Source organism: Crinia signifera, chromosome 5 (assembly GCF_055691185.1).
Source record: "Crinia signifera chromosome 5, ASM5569118v1, whole genome shotgun sequence".
In the NCBI taxonomy this organism is placed as follows: domain Eukaryota; kingdom Metazoa; phylum Chordata; class Amphibia; order Anura; family Myobatrachidae; genus Crinia; species Crinia signifera.
The window spans coordinates 45,260,398-45,281,169 of NC_139221.1; positions in this window are offsets into that span (position 1 = coordinate 45,260,398).

Here is a 20,772-nt window from a genome sequence, read left to right on the forward strand (position 1 = left end):
ATATTTGGGAACCAGCAGGCAGAGGGCCCCAGTACTTCTAGTACTGGCCCCCGTATTGTACCAGGGCAGCATTTTCCTGATGAAATCCCCTCCACTGGAAAAAAGGGCAGGACACAAAAAAGGTGCAAAGTTTGCTATAAAAAGGGAATAAGAAAGCAAACTATTTTCCAGTGTGACACTTGCCCCGACAAACCCGGCCTATGTATAAAGGAGTGTTTTAAAATATACCACACATCTATGGAATATTAGGTTCATAATTTCACCGTGCTTCGGGGGTCTTGCTAATGCCACATAGCACCCACCATTCATTCCACCAGAATCTGAGCCGCAAAATCCAAAAATCACTCCTTCCCTTCTGAGTCCTGCCATGCACCCAACTGGTATTTTTTGGTCACATGTGAGGCATTGCCGTACTCGGGAGAAATTGGGGCACAGATTTTGGAGTGCTTTGTCTCCTTCATTCCTTGTGAAAATGAAAAATTTTGAGCCAGAACTGCATTTTTGTGTAAAAAAATGTAATTTTTCATGTTCACTGCCCAGTTTTATCAAAATTGGTGAAACCCCTGGGGGTTTGAAATGTACACTATACCCCTAGATGAATTCCCTGAGGGGTGTAGTTTGCAAAATGGGGTCACATGTGGGGGGGTTCCACTGTATTGGTGCTTTGGGGGTCTTGCTAATGCGACATAGCACCCACCATCATTCCACCAGAATTTGTGCTGCAAAATCCAAATATCACTCCTTCCCTTCTGAGTCCTGCCACTTTTTGGTCACACATGAGGCATTGCCGTACTCGGGAGAAATTGGGGCACAGATTTTGGGGTGCTTTGTCTCCTTCATTCCTTCTGAAAATGAAAAATTTTGAGCCAGAACTGCATTTTTGTGTAAAAAAATGTAATTTTTCATTTTCACTGCCCACTTGTATCAAAATTGGTGAAACCCCTGGGGGTTTGAAATGTACACTATACCGCTAGATGAATTCCCTGAGGGGTGTACTTTGCAAAATGGGGTGACTTGTGGGGGGGTTCCACTGTATTGGTGCAACATAGCACCCACCATTCATTCCACCAAAATCTGTGCTGCAAAATCCAAAAATCACTCCTTCCCTTCTGAGTCCTGCCATGCACCCAACTGGTATTTTTTGGTCACATGTGAGGCATTGCCGTACTCGGGAGAAATTGGGGCACAGATTTAGGGGTGCTTTTTCTCCTTCATACCTTCTGAAAATGAAAAATTTTGAGCCAGAACTGCATTTTTGTGTAAAAAAATTTAATTTTTCATGTTCACTGCCCACTTGTATCAAAATTGGTGAAACCCCTGGGGGTTTGAAATGTACACTATACCCCTAGATGAATTCCCTGAGGGGTGTAGTTTGCAAAATGGGGTCACTTGTGGGGGGGTCCACTGTATTGGTGCTTTGGGGGTCTTGCTAATGCGACATAGCACCCACCAAAATTCCACCAGAATCTGAGCTGCAAAATCCAAAAATCACTCCTTCCCTTCTGAGTCCTGCCATGCACCCAACTGGTATTTTTTGGTCACATGTGAGGCATTGCCGTACTCGGGAGAAATTGGGGCACAGATTTTGGGGTGCTTTTTCTCCTTCATACCTTCTGAAAATGAAAAATTTTGAGCCAGAACTGCATTTTTGTGTAAAAAAATGTAATTTTTCATGTTCACTGCCCACTTGTATCAAAATTGGTGAAACCCCTGGGGGTTTGAAATGTACACTATACCCCTAGATGAATTCCCTGAGGGGTGTAGTTTGCAAAATGGGGTCACTTGTGGGGGGGTTCCACTGTATTGGTGCTTTGGGGGTCTTGCTAATGCGACATAGCACCCACCAAAATTCCACCAGAATCTGAGCTGCAAAATCCAAAAATCACTCCTTCCCTTCTGAGTCCTGCCATGCACCCAACTGGTATTTTTTGGTCACATGTGAGGCATTGCCGTACTCGGGAGAAATTGGAGCATAGATTTTGGGGTGCTTTTTCTCCTTCATACCTTCTGAAAATGAAAAATTTTGAGCCAGAACTGCATTTTTGTGTAAAAAAATGTAATTTTTCATGTTCACTGCCCACTTGTATCAAAATTGGTGAAACCCCTGGGGGTTTGAAATGTACACTATACCCCTAGATGAATTCCCTGAGGGGTGTAGTTTGCAAAATGGGGTCACTTGTGGGGGGTTCCACTGTATTGGTGCTTTGGGGGTCTTGCTAATGCGACATAGCACCCACCAAAATTCCACCAGAATCTGAGCTGCAAAATCCAAAAATCACTCCTTCCCTTCTGAGTCCTGCCATGCACCCAACTGGTATTTTTTGGTCACATGTGAGGCATTGCCGTACTCGGGAGAAATTGGGGCACAGATTTTGGGGTGCTTTTTCTCCTTCATACCTTCTGAAAATGAAAAATTTTGAGCCAGAACTGCATTTTTGTGTAAAAAAATGTAATTTTTCATGTTCACTGCCCACTTGTATCAAAATTGGTGAAACCCCTGGGGGTTTGAAATGTACACTATACCCCTAGATGAATTCCCTGAGGGGTGTAGTTTGCAAAATGGGGTGACTTGTGGGGGGGTTCCACTGTATTGGTGCAACATAGCACCCACCATTCATTCCACCAAAATCTGTGCTGCAAAATCCAAAAATCACTCCTTCCCTTCTGAGTCCTGCCATGCACCCAACTGGTATTTTTTGTTCACATGTGAGGCATTGCCGTACTCGGGAGAAATTGGGGCACAGATTTTGGGGTGCTTTTTCTCCTTCATACCTTCTGAAAATGAAAAATTTTGAGCCAGAACTGCATTTTTGTGTAAAAAAATGTAATTTTTCATGTTCACTGCCCACTTGTATCAAAATTGGTGAAACCCCTGGGGGTTTGAAATGTACACTATACCCCTAGATGAATTCCCTGAGGGGTGTAGTTTGCAAAATGGGGTCACTTGTGGGGGGGTTCCACTGTATTGGTGCAACATAGCACCCACCATTCATTCCACCAAAATCTGTGCTGCAAAATCCAAAAATCACTCCTTCCCTTCTGAGTCCTGCCATGCACCCAACTGGTATTTTTTGTTCACATGTGAGGCATTGCCGTACTCGGGAGAAATTGGGGCACAGATTTTGGGGTGCTTTTTCTCCTTCATACCTTCTGAAAATGAAAAATTTTGAGCCAGAACTGCATTTTTGTGTAAAAAAATGTAATTTTTCATGTTCACTGCCCACTTGTATCAAAATTGGTGAAACCCCTGGGGGTTTGAAATGTACACTATACCCCTAGATGAATTCCCTGAGGGGTGTAGTTTGCAAAATGGGGTCACTTGTGGGGGGGTTCCACTGTATTGGTGCTTGGGGGGTCTTGCTAATGCGACATAGCACCCACCAAAATTCCACCAGAATCTGAGCTGCAAAATCCAAAAATCACTCCTTCCCTTCTGAGTCCTGCCATGCACCCAACTGGTATTTTTTGGTCACATGTGAGGCATTGCCGTACTCGGGAGAAATTGGGGCACAGATTTTGGGGTGCTTTTTCTCCTTCATACCTTCTGAAAATGAAAAATTTTGAGCCAGAACTGCATTTTTGTGTAAAAAAATGTAATTTTTCATGTTCACTGCCCACTTGTATCAAAATTGGTGAAACCCCTGGGGGTTTGAAATGTACACTATACCCCTAGATGAATTCCCTGAGGGGTGTAGTTTGCAAAATGGGGTCACTTGTGGGGGGGTTCCACTGTATTGGTGCTTTGGGGGTCTTGCTAATGCGACATAGCACCCACCAAAATTCCACCAGAATCTGAGCTGCAAAATCCAAAAATCACTCCTTCCCTTCTGAGTCCTGCCATGCACCCAACTGGTATTTTTTGGTCACATGTGAGGCATTGCCGTACTCGGGAGAAATTGGGGCACAGATTTTGGGGTGCTTTTTCTCCTTCATACCTTCTGAAAATGAAAAATTTTGAGCCAGAACTGCATTTTTGTGTAAAAAAATGTAATTTTTCATGTTCACTGCCCACTTGTATCAAAATTGGTGAAACCCCTGGGGGTTTGAAATGTACACTATACCCCTAGATGAATTCCTTGAGGGGTGTAGTTTGCAAAATGGGGTGACTTGTGGGGGGGTTCCACTGTATTGGTGCAACATAGCACCCACCATTCATTCCACCAAAATCTGTGCTGCAAAATCCAAAAATCACTCCTTCCCTTCTGAGTCCTGCCATGCACCCAACTGGTATTTTTTGTTCACATGTGAGGCATTGCCGTACTCGGGAGAAATTGGGGCACAGATTTTGGGGTGCTTTTTCTCCTTCATACCTTCTGAAAATGAAAAATTTTGAGCCAGAACTGCATTTTTGTGTAAAAAAATGTAATTTTTCATGTTCACTGCCCACTTGTATCAAAATTGGTGAAACCCCTGGGGGTTTGAAATGTACACTATACCCCTAGATGAATTCCCTGAGGGGTGTAGTTTGCAAAATGGGGTCACTTGTGGGGGGGTTCCACTGTATTGGTGCTTGGGGGGTCTTGCTAATGCGACATAGCACCCACCAAAATTCCACCAGAATCTGAGCTGCAAAATCCAAAAATCACTCCTTCCCTTCTGAGTCCTGCCATGCACCCAACTGGTATTTTTTGGTCACATGTGAGGCATTGCCGTACTCGGGAGAAATTGGGGCACAGATTTTGGGGTGCTTTTTCTCCTTCATACCTTCTGAAAATGAAAAATTTTGAGCCAGAACTGCATTTTTGTGTAAAAAAATTTAATTTTTCATGTTCACTGCCCACTTGTATCAAAATTGGTGAAACCCCTGGGGGTTTGAAATGTACACTATACCCCTAGATGAATTCCCTGAGGGGTGTAGTTTGCAAAATGGGGTCACTTGTGGGGGGGTTCCACTGTATTGGTGCTTTGGGGGTCTTGCTAATGCGACATAGCACCCACCAAAATTCCACCAGAATCTGAGCTGCAAAATCCAAAAATCACTCCTTCCCTTCTGAGTCCTGCCATGCACCCAACTGGTATTTTTTGGTCACATGTGAGGCATTGCCGTACTCGGGAGAAATTGGGGCACAGATTTTGGGGTGCTTTTTCTCCTTCATACCTTCTGAAAATGAAAAATTTTGAGCCAGAACTGCATTTTTGTGTAAAAAAATGTAATTTTTCATGTCCACTGCCCACTTGTATCAAAATTGGTGAAACCCCTGGGGGTTTGAAATGTACACTATACCCCTAGATGAATTCCCTGAGGGGTGTAGTTTGCAAAATGGGGTGACTTGTGGGGGGGTTCCACTGTATTGGTGCTTTGGGGGTCTTGCTAATGCGACATAGCACCCACCAAAATTCCACCAGAATCTGAGCTGCAAAATCCAAAAATCACTCCTTCCCTTCTGAGTCCTGCCATGCACCCAACTGGTATTTTTTGGTCACATGTGAGGCATTGCCGTACTCGGGAGAAATTGGGGCACAGATTTTGGGGTGCTTTTTCTCCTTTATACCTTCTGAAAATGAAAAAGTTTGAGCCAGAACTGCATTTTTGTGTAAAAAAATGTAATTTTTCATGTTCACTGCCCACTTGTATCAAAATTGGTGAAACCCCTGGGGGTTTGAAATGTACACTATACCCCTAGATGAATTCCCTGAGGGGTGTAGTTTGCAAAATGGGGTGACTTGTGGGGGGGTTCCACTGTATTGGTGCAACATAGCACCCACCATTCATTCCACCAAAATCTGTGCTGCAAAATCCAAAAATCACTCCTTCCCTTCTGAGTCCTGCCATGCACCCAACTGGTATTTTTTGTTCACATGTGAGGCATTGCCGTACTCGGGAGAAATTGGGGCACAGATTTTGGGGTGCTTTTTCTCCTTCATACCTTCTGAAAATGAAAAATTTTGAGCCAGAACTGCATTTTTGTGTAAAAAAATGTAATTTTTCATGTTCACTGCCCACTTGTATCAAAATTGGTGAAACCCCTGGGGGTTTGAAATGTACACTATACCCCTAGATGAATTCCCTGAGGGGTGTAGTTTGCAAAATGGGGTCACTTGTGGGGGGGTTCCACTGTATTGGTGCTTGGGGGGTCTTGCTAATGCGACATAGCACCCACCAAAATTCCACCAGAATCTGAGCTGCAAAATCCAAAAATCACTCCTTCCCTTCTGAGTCCTGCCATGCACCCAACTGGTATTTTTTGGTCACATGTGAGGCATTGCCGTACTCGGGAGAAATTGGGGCACAGATTTTGGGGTGCTTTTTCTCCTTCATACCTTCTGAAAATGAAAAATTTTGAGCCAGAACTGCATTTTTGTGTAAAAAAATGTAATTTTTCATGTTCACTGCCCACTTGTATCAAAATTGGTGAAACCCCTGGGGGTTTGAAATGTACACTATACCCCTAGATGAATTCCCTGAGGGGTGTAGTTTGCAAAATGGGGTCACTTGTGGGGGGGTTCCACTGTATTGGTGCTTTGGGGGTCTTGCTAATGCGACATAGCACCCACCAAAATTCCACCAGAATCTGAGCTGCAAAATCCAAAAATCACTCCTTCCCTTCTGAGTCCTGCCATGCACCCAACTGGTATTTTTTGGTCACATGTGAGGCATTGCCGTACTCGGGAGAAATTGGGGCACAGATTTTGGGGTGCTTTTTCTCCTTCATACCTTCTGAAAATGAAAAATTTTGAGCCAGAACTGCATTTTTGTGTAAAAAAAATGTAATTTTTCATGTTCACTGCCCACTTGTATCAAAATTGGTGAAACCCCTGGGGGTTTGAAATGTACACTATACCCCTAGATGAATTCCCTGAGGGGTGTAGTTTGCAAAATGGGGTGACTTGTGGGGGGGTTCCACTGTATTGGTGCAACATAGCACCCACCATTCATTCCACCAAAATCTGTGCTGCAAAATCCAAAAATCACTCCTTCCCTTCTGAGTCCTGCCATGCACCCAACTGGTATTTTTTGTTCACATGTGAGGCATTGCCGTACTCGGGAGAAATTGGGGCACAGATTTTGGGGTGCTTTTTCTCCTTCATACCTTCTGAAAATGAAAAATTTTGAGCCAGAACTGCATTTTTGTGTAAAAAAATGTAATTTTTCATGTTCACTGCCCACTTGTATCAAAATTGGTGAAACCCCTGGGGGTTTGAAATGTACACTATACCCCTAGATGAATTCCCTGAGGGGTGTAGTTTGCAAAATGGGGTCACTTGTGGGGGGGTTCCACTGTATTGGTGCTTTGGGGGTCTTGCTAATGCGACATAGCACCCACCAAAATTCCACCAGAATCTGAGCTGCAAAATCCAAAAATCACTCCTTCCCTTCTGAGTCCTGCCATGCACCCAACTGGTATTTTTTGGTCACATGTGAGGCATTGCCGTACTCGGGAGAAATTGGGGCACAGATTTTGGGGTGCTTTTTCTCCTTCATACCTTCTGAAAATGAAAAATTTTGAGCCAGAACTGCATTTTTGTGTAAAAAAATGTAATTTTTCATGTCCACTGCCCACTTGTATCAAAATTGGTGAAACCCCTGGGGGTTTGAAATGTACACTATACCCCTAGATGAATTCCCTGAGGGGTGTAGTTTGCAAAATGGGGTGACTTGTGGGGGGGTTCCACTGTATTGGTGCTTTGGGGGTCTTGCTAATGCGACATAGCACCCACCAAAATTCCACCAGAATCTGAGCTGCAAAATCCAAAAATCACTCCTTCCCTTCTGAGTCCTGCCATGCACCCAACTGGTATTTTTTGGTCACATGTGAGGCATTGCCGTACTCGGGAGAAATTGGGGCACAGATTTTGGGGTGCTTTTTCTCCTTTATACCTTCTGAAAATGAAAAAGTTTGAGCCAGAACTGCATTTTTGTGTAAAAAAATGTAATTTTTCATGTTCACTGCCCACTTGTATCAAAATTGGTGAAACCCCTGGGGGTTTGAAATGTACACTATACCCCTAGATGAATTCCCTGAGGGGTGTAGTTTGCAAAATGGGGTGACTTGTGGGGGGGTTCCACTGTATTGGTGCAACATAGCACCCACCATTCATTCCACCAAAATCTGTGCTGCAAAATCCAAAAATCACTCCTTCCCTTCTGAGTCCTGCCATGCACCCAACTGGTATTTTTTGTTCACATGTGAGGCATTGCCGTACTCGGGAGAAATTGGGGCACAGATTTTGGGGTGCTTTTTCTCCTTCATACCTTCTGAAAATGAAAAATTTTGAGCCAGAACTGCATTTTTGTGTAAAAAAATGTAATTTTTCATGTTCACTGCCCACTTGTATCAAAATTGGTGAAACCCCTGGGGGTTTGAAATGTACACTATACCCCTAGATGAATTCCCTGAGGGGTGTAGTTTGCAAAATGGGGTCACTTGTGGGGGGGTTCCACTGTATTGGTGCTTGGGGGGTCTTGCTAATGCGACATAGCACCCACCAAAATTCCACCAGAATCTGAGCTGCAAAATCCAAAAATCACTCCTTCCCTTCTGAGTCCTGCCATGCACCCAACTGGTATTTTTTGGTCACATGTGAGGCATTGCCGTACTCGGGAGAAATTGGGGCACAGATTTTGGGGTGCTTTTTCTCCTTCATACCTTCTGAAAATGAAAAATTTTGAGCCAGAACTGCATTTTTGTGTAAAAAAATGTAATTTTTCATGTTCACTGCCCACTTGTATCAAAATTGGTGAAACCCCTGGGGGTTTGAAATGTACACTATACCCCTAGATGAATTCCCTGAGGGGTGTAGTTTGCAAAATGGGGTCACTTGTGGGGGGGTTCCACTGTATTGGTGCTTTGGGGGTCTTGCTAATGCGACATAGCACCCACCAAAATTCCACCAGAATCTGAGCTGCAAAATCCAAAAATCACTCCTTCCCTTCTGAGTCCTGCCATGCACCCAACTGGTATTTTTTGGTCACATGTGAGGCATTGCCGTACTCGGGAGAAATTGGGGCACAGATTTTGGGGTGCTTTTTCTCCTTCATACCTTCTGAAAATGAAAAATTTTGAGCCAGAACTGCATTTTTGTGTAAAAAAAATGTAATTTTTCATGTTCACTGCCCACTTGTATCAAAATTGGTGAAACCCCTGGGGGTTTGAAATGTACACTATACCCCTAGATGAATTCCCTGAGGGGTGTAGTTTGCAAAATGGGGTGACTTGTGGGGGGGTTCCACTGTATTGGTGCAACATAGCACCCACCATTCATTCCACCAAAATCTGTGCTGCAAAATCCAAAAATCACTCCTTCCCTTCTGAGTCCTGCCATGCACCCAACTGGTATTTTTTGTTCACATGTGAGGCATTGCCGTACTCGGGAGAAATTGGGGCACAGATTTTGGGGTGCTTTTTCTCCTTCATACCTTCTGAAAATGAAAAATTTTGAGCCAGAACTGCATTTTTGTGTAAAAAAATGTAATTTTTCATGTTCACTGCCCACTTGTATCAAAATTGGTGAAACCCCTGGGGGTTTGAAATGTACACTATACCCCTAGATGAATTCCCTGAGGGGTGTAGTTTGCAAAATGGGGTCACTTGTGGGGGGGTTCCACTGTATTGGTGCTTGGGGGGTCTTGCTAATGCGACATAGCACCCACCAAAATTCCACCAGAATCTGAGCTGCAAAATCCAAAAATCACTCCTTCCCTTCTGAGTCCTGCCATGCACCCAACTGGTATTTTTTGGTCACATGTGAGGCATTGCCGTACTCGGGAGAAATTGGGGCACAGATTTTGGGGTGCTTTGTCTCCTTCATTCCTTGTGAAAATGAAAAATTTTGAGCCAGAACTGCATTTTTGTGTAAAAAATGTAATTTTTCATTTTCACTGCCCAGTTGTACCACAATTGGTGAAACCCCTGGGGGTTTGAAATGTACACTATACCCCTAGATGAATTCCCTGAGGGGTGTAGTTTGCAAAATGGGGTAACTTGTGGGGGGGTTCCTAAATTTTAGCATCTTATGGTGCCTAGAAACCTACATGGTGCCTAAAAAATAATCTCATAAAAAGGAGGCTCCAAAATCAAGTAGGTGCTCCTTCTATTATGAAGCCTGTGGTTTGGTCAACGTGCACACTAGGGCCACATATAGGATATTTTTGAAAACAAAAGAATTGGGGGAATCAATTTTTAGTCACATTTCTCTAGTAAAATCTACTGTGTTCCTTAGAAAAATGTATTAAAATTGAAAATCTGCAAAAAAAATGAAATTTTGAAATTTCACCTACACTTTGTTTTAATTCCTGTGAAACACCTAAAGGGTTAACAAACTTCCAAAATGCTGTTTTGAATACTGTGAGGGGTGCAGTTTTTGAAATGGCATCATTTATGGGGGTGTCTCACATACAAGTCCCTCAAAGTCACATCAGAACTGAACTGGTCCCTAAAAAAATCAGTGTTTGAAATTTTCTTGAAAATTTGCTATTCATATTGTAAGCCTCCTAGTGTCCCAAAAAATTAAAAGGAAGTTGAAATAATGATGGAAACATAAAGTAGACATATGGTCTATGTTAGTTATTAACTATTTTGAGTGGTATGATTATTTGTCTCACAAGCAGAAAATTTAACATTTTGCAAATCGCTAAATTTTCCATTTTTTCACGATATTTTGGTATTTTTCACAAAAAAACACAGACTGTATCGACCCAAATTTACCACTAATTTGAAGTACAATGTGTCACGAAAAAACAATCTCAAAATCACTGGGATAAGTAAAAGCAAAAAAAAGTTATCCCCACTTAAGTGAGACATGTCAGATTTGAAAAAAATGGCTCTGTCAGGAACGCAAAAACTAGCTCTGTCAGGAAGGGGTTAAAACAACTTACTAGAATTCATTTGGTTATTCATCACTGCACTAAGCCAATCCACTCTCCAATGGCATTAAATGTAGATTTATTTCTTATCCCCATGTGAAAGCAATCACACTGCAGAGCAGATAACACTGTAACATAATGTGTCTCAGTGCTATAGCATTGCAGCTTTTTTCCTAAGCAGTATTTTTGTTTGTGCAATGGTAATCTACATATATAAAAGGCAAAAACCAAGATTGACTCATGGATTGACTGATTATAAAAATCTCTTAAACCACAAGACCTAAATCTTGAACCTTGGCAGGTAGCTTCTCCTTATGCCCTAGGTGCTTGCTAAGAACGGGTTTTACAAATGTCACTTACATATGTGTAAATCACAAATAAAACCTGCCAAGCATAACTTTGCCATTTTCTCTCTCATTATACGGCCCGGAAAGCTGATAAAATGCTTCTTTTGAGTTCAGGCGACTGCTAAAAGTGTATTTACAAATCAATATTGTCATAACAATGGCATTGCCTGTGTGTGCGTGTAGGTATGCCAACAGGTGACGTAGGGTGGCGGACCAGGCAGACAGCCTGTGGCTCTGCTTTCCCCCGCACCTCACTCACTGTCTGCCTCCTCCACCTTCTGCTGCCTGCGCCTGCCGGTCCACTGTCCACTAATACCAACTGAACCTAACATCGATATTCCGTTTCAGTTTCAGTTCAGCTCTGCCTGGCTTGGCTACATGACCTGCTCTGTTCTATAATTCTTTGTTACCATCATCATCTTGTAGCGAGTATTCAGCTAGTCCTGTATACCCAGCAAAATAAACATTGACCATTATATAAAGAATTCACAGCATTTAGAAGAACAGCATATACTTTATTGGTGCTTATACTATATATCAAATTCATTGCACCTACCTAAAAACACTATGGAGTGGACATAGCTAGTGCCTTATGATTCACTGCATCGGGGACCTAATTCATGCAATGCCGGCCCCGTGAGATTGGAGAATTGGTCCTCTGATCTGACGTGCTGCATGTCAGATCAGTTGGGATTGGGAGCAGATTGCATGTGCAATTTGTCTTTAGATGGCTCATACAACCAGAGTCATGTGACACTTCATTTCTGACTAGCAGAGAAGAGAGGTGCAGCTTCTGGGCGGGAGCCACAGAAGTTTCCAAGTGACATCCTTTTGCACAATTCTGTCACTACTCTGGAAACAGTTTTCAGAAGATTGCTGCATTTGGGCTATTTAATAATGGCATAACACAGCAGATGTGATCAGATTGGTAGTTGCTGGCAACCTGTAAATTAAAAAATCAAACAAAAAACCCTGTACCCATATATGAAATCCTTCATTAAACCTGACCGATTTAACCCTTCCTCAACTGGTCCGCCTCCAGTTCCTGAACACCATACAATCTCATCAAATTCTTCTGTTGTGACACAAGGACTGCCAGGGAGTTGAAGGGAAATTGGACACAATCATGATTGTAAAGCAGCCCATACACGCTGCTTTGTGGGCGTGCTGTACTAGCACGGATCACATTGCATTGCATTGCATGTGCATCCGTTGTGCATGCAATGCGATGCAATGTGATGAAACCCAATTACAAAAAGTATGTGCTTGCACATACTTTTTGTACTTAGGTTTCATCACATTGCATCGCATTGCATGCACAACGGATGCACATGCAATGCAATGTGATCTGTGCTAGTACAGCACGGAAAGCACGCCCACAAAGCAGCGTGCATGGGCTGCTTAAGACCGGTATTTCTGATGTATGGCCACCTTTAGACCCTATGAGGGGTATTTAATCTGAGCTGATATATCTCTACAGGGGAAATATCGGCACTTACCTATTCAATGATGCTGTTAACAACATAATTGAAGGTTGTCAGATCTGACTTTTTCTGATCTGAGGACTTTCCAACACCCAGAACATTGAATTCGAGTTACTGTCCCAGGATTCTGACTGTTGGGACGTTCCGACAGCTAGAATCCAGGATTGAATACCCCTCTATTGAAGATGGCATGTTGGCCATTAAAACCAAACAGATTCTATTACATTCTAGAAGGTGCTATCTATATAATAAGTTGAAGAGTCTGTGTGCGTGTGTGTGTGTGTGTGTGTGTGTGTGTGTGTGTGCGTGTCCGTCGCATTGGACTCAGAGACACCAAATTCAGCAACAAGATACCTCTGGACCCGGTGGTGTGCACCTCGAAGCCCTTTTTGTGAAATTTCACTTAGAAATTTAAAAAACACCAAGTTTTAATTTTCCTTCATTGATGTTCTGGGGAAAAGATCGATGATCTGGGAAACCGTTTGCGAAGGAACAACTCCACACCTGATTTCATTGCTGTCATTGAGTATGAATGACACATTCTAACATTATGGTGAAGGCTTTAAACAATTAGGAAATAATTGAGAATATACATAAACTACACATAACACACACACATACACATTGTACACGCACACACAGTACACCACATACGCACACATAGCACACAACACACACATTTATACGTAGAGCACCTCACACACTTACACATTGGACAGATACACACACACAACACACCACATGCAGTACAATACAAATCCATGCACACTACAACACACACCCAAAAACAGTACAACAAACACACACTTAAACATTGCCAGGATACGCAAAGCACACTACACACACATAGGGCCTTATTCTGGTTGGTGCGGGCGGGCCGTACGCGTACGTTCCGGGGTTTTTAATGATCTGCGCATGCGTACCATCTCCAATGCGCAGGCGCGAACACTCCACAACGCTTACGGACGGGTCTCTCCGTGCGAAAAAACCTGTACGCGAGAGTACAGGCATTGGGGGCGGCATAGGGGCGTGTTGAGGGGAGCGGCCGAAATAATGAGGGAAAATGGGCGTAAACATGGGTGTACACGGGGGTGTGCACCAAAAATGAACGGTGCTACTACCGCTCGATCGGCTAAAGCACCGTTCATTTCGGACACAAAACAGGCGGCCGCCAACCGCCACCTCAGACCACCCCTACAGATACCGCATGACAGCGTGCGCCTGGGTTTGCTAATTTACGCTGATTACTACTCAAACACATACACCTGAATGTAATAAGCAATGCTGCAGTCTATTAAGTCCAAACCATGATTTCACTACCTGCAAGCCACACACAGCACTCAAACACCTTGGAAGCTTATCTTTCTATACTTCTCGACATTTAAAGGTTTGTTTAATTTAAGGTAAGAATCTTTGTAAGACCTGCTTATATATGCTAAGGTAGGTATTTGTTAAACAGTTATACACATTCACTACGTGCTTTCATAGACTTTACACAGTAGCACACTCAATCTACACAAGTCGACATGTGTCAACGTGTTCACTCTAATACAAACATATGTTTTGTATTTATGATACAATAACATAAACCACATCTAACACCTACAAAGGATGTTTCAGCAATGTTTTAAGCCCATGCCCACTATTTTGCACACAATTAGAATAATTAATTAATTGTCTTCATTATAGTTGAAAGGCAAGATTTGCAGGTCCATATATGTGAAGGGTATGCCAGCGTGCACGGACGTACGCTCACTCTCATGAGCGGTGACATACGCTGAGTTTTCCATTGAAAACAATAGAGACCCATCCGTGCACGGTGGCGTACGCTCAGATAGCCGCAAGTCGGTGGGAAGACGGACGAGAGACGTCCGTAAACGGTGGCGTACGCTCTGTTGTACGCCAGTTGTCGGAGTCTAAGGGCTGATCCGTCCGTGTACGTTGGCGTACGCTCAATTGTACGCCACTCCCCTTCGACGTTGTTTCTGGCCGTACGTATGCGGCTGATTTGTGGGTGGACTTAACCTCAACGGCCGCGTACGGAGAGCGTACGCTAATATGGAACGTACGCACGTTTGGCCGCACCGATCAGAATAACCCCCATATATACGTAGCACACCTCACAAACTTACACATTCGGCAGATACACACAACACAACACTCACAGTACAACACACACCCACATTCACTACAACACACACCCAAAAACAGTACAATACACAGAACACACACACTTAAACATTGCACAGATACACACAGCACACTACACACACACAGATTTATACATAGCACACCTTGCGCACTTACACATAGGGCAGATACACACAACACACACACACACATAACATACCTCTAACAGAACAACACACACCCACATTCACCACACACACCCAAAAAACAGTACAACACACACAAAACACACACTTAAACATTGCACAGATACACAAAGACACAACACACACATACTGTATATACGTAGCACACCTCACACATTTACGCATTGGACAGATACATACAACACACACAACTACATACACTACAACACACACACAAAAAAAAGTACAACACACACAAACACACAGAACACATAAAAAATAATTTGCCTTTTATTTAACAGTCTGTACTGGCAAATAAAAACTGTACCTAATGTACCGTTTCTACTTTGTTCCCCATATCCGTCTCTCCAGTCCTCCAGCCTGTCACTGCGCTCCCTGGCCAGTTGCACTGAGAAATCTTTGTCCTGGCCAATGCACCCATTGATCAATACAAAGTGGGTACACTGCACTCACCCTGTTAGTCAGTTGGATATCAGGCACTGCTCTGCCTTAAGGGTTTCTCAGACTCTTTTGGTTCATAGATAATGTTTGGTCGATGGGCATGAGCGCTGCATGCATTTGTTTGAATGTTATGAGTGTAAGAAGTTGAAGAATAAGACTGAGATGAAGATTTGTCACGTTATAGTGTACAATTTACTCAATAAATCGTGAAAAAAATATGTGTACATAGAAGTACAATCAAGAAATGAATGTAGGGTTAAAAAATAAATTCTGATTCAAACTGATAATTGTTTGGATGGCGGTGGGTTGCGAAACAAATCTATAGGTGGATATTGTGGGCATAATTGGTGTTTGGTACACCTACAGGGGGTCCCCAGTTGATGAGAAATTTTCACTACAGTGTCACCGTAGGGGGATTTCCAATTGGTGTTCAGGTGGTCTTTTAGGGACCCCTTTACAATCCCGTTGGTCTCTTCTCCTGGAGCCTACGGTCTCCCTCAGTGATTGACTATCATTAAGGGAGACCGTAAGCTCAAGGAGAAGAGACCTACAAGATTGTAAAGGGTCCCTAAAAGACCACCTGGACCCCAATTGGGAATCCCCCTATTGTGACACTGTGACCGTGACACTGTAGTGAAAATCCCATCAATTGAGGGCCCCCTGTAGGTGTAACAAACACCAATTATGCCCACAATATCCATACCCCCACCTATAGATTTGTTCCACCAACTTTTTAATCCTACTTTCATTTCTTGATTGTACTTCTACTGTATGTACACTTACATTTTTTTTCACGATTTATTGTGTAAATTGTACACTTTGTAACATGGCAATTCTTTTTCTCAGTCTTATTCTTCAACTTCTTACACTCCAAACCTTATCAATGCATCCATTGATGATTGTGATGGCTGGATCAGTGGATTGGCCCGGCGGGTGAAGGGAAGAATTTGGCCCATTGCACCCATTCCCAGTGGTGCATTACATTACATTTTTAATTAATTATGGTGCGGTAAGTAACGCCCACCCCGGTCCCCACGCACTCAGCGCCTGTAATTACACACCCTACAAACTGTACCATTGAAAGTATAGAAATGGAGGTGTGGCCACGTCCCTTTCTGATTTTGTACCGATTTCTGACCCTCAGATGTTGGAGGATATGTCATACAGTAGGTGCTAAATCTCAGGAGTGGATGTGGAATTCATCAACACATACAAGTTATCAACTCAGGAGCGTTGTGTTTCAAACAACAACACCACACCTCATTGCCGTCATTGAGTATCAATGCAAACACATTCTAACATTATGGTAAAATCGATAACAAATTACAATCTTAGGTCTTTGGCACATCATACTGTAAGATGACATTTTTCTGCAATTTTGGATATAAAGAAACCCCAAGGTTTTCCCGGGCAACGCCGGGCGGGTCAGCTAGTATTAAATAAGTAGAATCTGACTGGTTACTATGGGCAACATCCCATTTGCAATAGAACTCCCACTTTAGTAAATTTACCCATAGGGGAGCGGTTAGGATTAGGCTGCAGGAGTTATGGTGAGGGATGGATTTTAGGGTTAGGCTGATGGAAATAAGGTGGGGGCTTAGGGGTAGGGTTAAAATACTTTCCGGGATTGGTTGGGATTTTTACCACCGAGATGTCACTGTCGATATTCTGACAGTCGGGACAGGGAGTACCGATATATCGATACCAACCTCAGTCCCAACTTGCGGGCAATTAAATATGCCCCAATAAATTCCATTTAGGGTCATTAGAAAAGTGATTCCTCTAACAAGCGCCCCACGTTTTTCTCTTGTTTTTGTCCAATTCTAGAGGCTAGCAATCCTCTAACGTGGTGGCTGCAGGGGGACAAGTTACACCCCCTTTGCCCCGAGCGCCAAAGACTACTCCCTGATTCCTCTAACAATGCCTGGAATCCATTTTACCTCCCTTATATTTCCCTTTTTACTTGTATACAATTATTCTGTTCTTTTTTTATTTTACTTCATTTTTAACTCAGTTTGTTATGGAGGCTATCAATGACATTTTGGAGACTGATAGATAACACAAGTATTCCTGTGGAATAACGGGCAGTTACCAGAAAGTCCAAACTTTGTGATATCATCTTAAAATTCTTACAGATTATTAATGGAATATCCATAGAAATAATCTGCCTGCATTCAGAGATATCTGTAGGGAGACTCAGTGGTTTCCACAGGTTGTGTTGCACAAGCTATTAAAGACATGACACGCACATCAGAGGAGAGTAATACGCATCGCTGACTCGATTACTAATCCTTAGAAGCTCTCTGATGATAAAATCCCTTTATAAGACTGGAAAAGAAAACAGCAAGTGTTTTTTACTGAATGTATATCTCTTTGCCTGCATGCTCTGTTCTCTAGGCACTTTGGGTTTAGGGTTGCTGTCAGTACAGAATGGAGCAGAGTATAACACATTTATCTTAGATTTCTTTATAAAAGAGATATTTATTATATAAAAATGATTTATTCAGCATAATATGGGGAAATCTCATTCTACTGCCATGAATTATGTATTTAATGCAGTCATAGGAAAGACCAACATGCATACTTGCCTACCATCCCGGAATGGCCAGGAGGCTCCCACAAATCGGGTCCCGATCCCGACCCTCTGGGAAGGTGGGCAAGTGTCCTGCATCACCCCTGCAGCCCCCTTCCCTGCTGCATAAAATTCTGAATTTTGCTAGTCCACGGGAAGGGGGTGGGGTTAAAATGACGCAGATCGTGTCATTTTACACCATTTTACCCCTCCCCAATCCGCGGACCTGCGAATTGCCGCTGCTGACTTCATGGGGGCGGAGCTTGGTGATGTCAGCCTCATCCCGCCCCCTGACACGTAGCCTTGTCCTGCCCCCCTTTCACTCCTCTCCGGGCTTCTCATTCTAGATATGTTATAACATGCCAACATGTTATAACATATCTATAGCATTTGCACACTGGAAACCGAAGGTTCTTAATCATTGTAAATTCTACTAACAGCTTTTCTGCTTGAAGGTTTAACCGGAATGTTACTGGTCACTTGAAGACAATGGGCCTATTTCAGCTTCATTCACGCTTTAATGTGAAAAATGCTATAGGTGATTTTTGCACTTCTGCGTATGCACAGTCATTGCAGGATGCAAACATGAAGATTAATCTGCAGTCGCATCCTGGAAGGATGCAGGACGCAATCACATTTAGGCCCTTATTCAGATCTGAGCTCAGTACAAATTTGTTTGGAAAATGGTCCCAACCATGTGCACTGCAGGTGGGGAAGATGTAACCTGTGTAGAGAGAGTTAAATTTGGGTGGGGTGTGTTGAAACTGAAATCTAAATTGCAATGTAAGAATAAAGCAGCCAATATTTACCCTGCACAGAAACAAAATAACTCAAACAAATCTAACTCTCTCTGCACATGTTACATCTGCCCCACCTGCAGTGCACATGGTTTTGCCCATTTTTCAAACAAATTTGTACTGCGATCAGATCTGGATAAAGGTCTTAGTTAGTACCTTGCGAGGGAGGGGGGCGTTGATGGGGCTACCATAGAAATGCAATAGCATCGCATTTCTGTAATGCGATTGCAATTGCATTGTGATTTCATTAGGGGGAGGGACTTTCCATGGTGGGTGGCCTCGCCCTGTGCTGGCCGGCCCCCAGCATGCCAATCAAACTGGTTACAGTTTAGCTTTTTTTTTTTTTTTGCAAAACTAAAACTGATGCTGAATTAGACCAAATTACATTTTGAACAACAGCCACATTTAAAAAAAAAAGTAGGTTTCATCCATATTTTTGCAGCAAATAATATATGTAAGAAAGTGCACATTTCTACAACAGGACACGACATTCATAAGGTGCATACACACACACACACACACACACACACACACACACACACACACACACACACACACAGTGATATTTTGGCCAACAATTTGGCTATATAATCAAAATTGTATGAAAAGTTACTAAAAATCTCAGTGTTTCCCTGCTTGAGATACCGATACATGGCTCCTGAGGTCAGTATCTTAAAGAAAAATAGACTGTGTGCAATTTTGACTATGTCGCTTGTAATGTATTTGGCCATAAGCCAATTAGCAAATAGTAAAAATCCCAAGTGCATGTAGTCAAAAATGCTTCTATGCACTTCAAGGGGAAATCAAATAGTCAAAATCCGCCATATCCGGAATCGCACCATGTGTATGCCCCTTTACCCCAATCTGCTCACTGGGGTGTATTCAATGCTCTGGCGAACACGGCCAAGCATTCTCCATTTTTCGTTCGCTGTGCATTCTCCATTTTTTACACCCCTCGCCATGCCTCCTGCTCACCCTCTTCAGCGTGTCATGGTGAACATTGACCAATGCGGCATGCAAAGAGTAAATGGCTCCATTTGTAGGCAGTGTTCAAATATTGCAGAGATATGCAGAAACAAATGCAAATTTGCCTAAAAAAAGATCCCAAAGCAGCCGATGTGTGAAAAGCTGTGTATCTCCTCAAAGTCCAAACGAAGGAGTGAGAAAGAAGAGGTGAATCATGGGTAATTTGTGAGGAAAATCATGGGTAGAATAATCAGTGAGGAGGAAATTACCACAAAAAAACATAAAAATAAATTAATGTGGCGCTTCTAAAGAAAAATAAAATAACATAGATCCTTCAAATAATAAAAAAATAGACTTGTAGACACCAAAAAAAAACTTTTTTTTCTAAGTATGTAAGTTTATTTCACCTAAAAAAGATGACGAGAGCAAAACGAAGAGCCATACCATAAAAAAAAGTGAGTAGCATTCTCCATTTTTGCATTGAATACACAAACGGCAAGGTACACAAAATTTCCCATAAGAAAGCAACAGCGAACAACGGCGATGGCCAATTGGCAAACAGGGCAAAGCTCTCTGATTTGGCAAACGGGACCGTTGAATAGGGTGAGGTACATTTTTGGAGAGAGGACTGCTCTTCTCGCCAAAAAAAGCAAACCTCACCGTAAAAAAAAGTGAAATGGGAGCCAATCAGATACTATTAATTATCTTCTAAAAGGTGCTAAATAAATAAGCAGATTCTGATTAGTTGCCCATAGCAACATCCCATTTGAAACAGAACTCCCATCTCAGTAAATTTCCGTCACTGTGTTTTCTTATAGCTTATTTTCTGTTGCTCAGAAATTCCTGCGGCCCCAACAGCCTGGACATGGTGGTTCAGAATTACTATTCATAAATGTTGAGGTAATTGTCACATTTCTTGACATTGATTTGCTTAATGCTGGCAATATACAGGACCACTAACAAAGACCAGACACAGTCAGAGAAAACAATATTGAATTCATTATTAAAGTAAGTATAAGGAAGCT